Below are 2884 nucleotides of genomic sequence, written 5' to 3'. Positions count from 1 at the left end.
GCGTACTGCTTGACCAAGTCATGATTTTATCTGGCCAAAACAATAAGAAGTTTTGAGTGAGGTGACCAGCAGTTTTTCTACATCCACAGCCAAGTCAAAGGGCTCGCAAAATGAGACTAAATGGTCTCTGTCTGATGCCCTCCTAAAACAATCATTTGTACATTATGGATTGCTCCTAAACAATCATTTGTATATTATGGATTGTCAGGCCTTTCATCCACAGCTCTCTATGAATTTGAGAGTGGTTACATGTCTCCGCCCCCATCCCTCAGATTTTTACCAAAACAGTGGCGGGGTGTCAATTTGTTTTATTTTGTTTTATCAACTGCAGATTGCCCCTTTGAATAGTAATATAATGTATTGGTAATACAGTTATAGTATTTGTGAAGGGTGGCGGTTGATTAATATGCTGTATAAAGCAGTAGTATAGTATAATACAGTAATAGTATTTGTGAAGGGTGGCGGTTGATTAATATGCTGTATAAAGCAGTAGTATAGTATTTGTGCCCAGGATGGTGGTTGTGATTTCTGTTGTTGTGTTCCAGGGTTTATGAGTGGGTCTCTTTGTCCTCCTGAAGTCATGAGGAAACTCAAACTGATATGAATGTCAATGATATGATAGTAAGTCCTTCCCATCTTTTCTCTGTCTGTGTGTATAATATACTTTATCATCTGTATGGGGTAACACAACGCTCCCTTTTGGTAACATCAGATAGGCTATGGGACCACAGAGAACAGCCCTGTAACATTCCTTGGTTTCCTGCGAGACAACGAGGAACTGAAGACAGAGACGGTGGATGCATCCTGAACCACACTGAGGTATCAAACACGTGAGAGGAGAGTCATGTGTCTAATGTCAGGCTCCTAATTCATCTACATGCAGTATGTGTAATGTTTATACTCCTCCTTCTTTAAAACACACATGAAACCCTACCTGTGTTCTCCTGGCCAGGCGAAGGTGGTGGATGTGTCCTCTGGAGAGGTGGTTCTTCCTGGGGATCCAGGAGAGCTGCTGATCAGAGCTTACTCTGTTATGTTGGAGTACTGGGAGGACCCAGACAAGACCAGTGAGGCTATCACAAGACCCCTATACAGAACCGGGTAAGAAATGAGATGGAGAGAAAGAGACGGAGGGAGCGAGCAAGAGATAAAGACACACAGAGAAACAAACAGATGAAAAGTGAGCGCGAGCATCAACTGTGAATGTCTCCACAGTGACATAGCCAGTCTGACAGGTTTGGGTACTGGCCGTATAGTGGGACGTATAAAGGACATGATCATACGTGGAGGAGAGAACATTCCACCTTGCTGAGATAGAGAAGTTCCTTCACACCCATCCCAACGTACAGGAGGCCCAGGTGAGAACCACACCCATCCCAACGTACAGGAGGCCCAGGTGAGAACCATCCCAACGTACAGGAGGCCCAGGTGTTTATTTTCTCTCCCTGTCCTGTCCACCTCTCTTTCTCCCCAGGTGATTGGCGTGAGAGATGAGAGGTTGGGGGAACAGGTGTGTGCCTGTATCAGACTGAAGGAGGGACTGGACTGTAGCAGAGAGGAGATCAGAGACTTCTGCAAGGGACAGGTGAGACAGAGACAGGAAGTGACATGACCTGGGACGGGTGAGACAGAGACAGGAAGTGACATGATCTGTGATTCGATCACTGTCAGGTTTAGAACTTCTGTTATATACTATGTTATGTTGTGTTTATAGCTACAGGCATCTGCTTCTACTGTTCCAGATTTCTCACTTCAAGATCCCCCACTATGTGGTGTTTGTGGACAGCTATCCACTGACTGCCTCTGGAAAGGTAGGATTCCTGACAGCGTATTTTCTCTGTCTTCATTCAGATCAGCAGCGGACCAATGTTCTGTATCATGTAATTGATAATCAGAGTAATTATACCAGAACAGACGACTGTGGTGATCAACTCTGTCCTTTCCTAGATCCAGAAGAATAAACTGAGGGAGGAGATGGAGAAGAAGCTGGCTCTGTGATGGACAGAGGGACCGAGACAGACTGGGCTAATAGCAACCCACGTTGAGCACCGTTGATCTCTCGTTAAACCATCAATAAGATCATCCGCACAGTGAATCTGAATTACAACCACTGACATTTAGTTGTGGCTGCTGCCAACATTTTTATTTGTTTACTATTTTGTCCTCTGGTGGGTAATATCTTCAGATTAATCACTTAACTATTTGACAATCATTTTGTTCAAATGAAATGAGGCATTTCCTTGTTTACCACAGAGAATCTACTGTGGCAGTTGGCCCTCCACATGTTATGAATGGAAAGGTCAGGTTGGTGTACCTACTTGTATTTCCAATGTAATCCATTAATGAGTAATCCATCCATTAATATAATCCATTAACTTGCCTTTATAATCAAAAGGGAACATACAATATCCCTGAACTGTCCACATCTAACATTGGTAACTAAATCAAGCCAATCATGATTTGAGTTAATATAATCGGTTTTCATTAAGGACTATGTGTCTGCTTTTTAAAGGTTGATTTAATATAATCTATGTAAAATGGCCGACTATGTGTCTTCTTTAGAACCACTAATGTTTTCTGTTCATTGCTTGTAGTCCTTCACCAACACACTATTCCACACAGTCTCAGCCATGTTTAGCTGAATCAGGTTAAAGAGGCCAGCCGGGATCTTAAAAACTGCCTGCGTTTTTCAACGTTCCGTTTTGATCTCACACATGGATAAAACACCACCTGTAACGTTCTTCAGGCGGAGAAAGCCACGCTATCCTGACATTCACCGCTTGACCTCGGCTTAATCTGTGTCCAGGAAACTGGCCTTAACTCTTCCACCTCTTCCAGAACTCTAGAACTATCGTTTGGAGTGCTTGCTTATCCCATGGTCTAT

General features: G+C 43.4%; 1 pseudogene; it reads left to right on the top strand.

Moving 5' to 3' along the window:
• Positions 1-312: 312 nt before the first annotated feature.
• On the top strand, positions 313-2391 carry LOC135529395 (medium-chain acyl-CoA ligase ACSF2, mitochondrial-like; annotated as a pseudogene).
• Positions 2392-2884: the final 493 nt, after the last annotated feature.

Source organism: Oncorhynchus masou, unplaced genomic scaffold (assembly GCF_036934945.1).
Source record: "Oncorhynchus masou masou isolate Uvic2021 unplaced genomic scaffold, UVic_Omas_1.1 unplaced_scaffold_11577, whole genome shotgun sequence".
Classification (NCBI taxonomy): Eukaryota; Metazoa; Chordata; class Actinopteri; order Salmoniformes; family Salmonidae; genus Oncorhynchus; species Oncorhynchus masou.
Note: the sequence above shows the minus strand (reverse complement) of the source record. Positions and strands in the feature narration are given on the sequence as shown.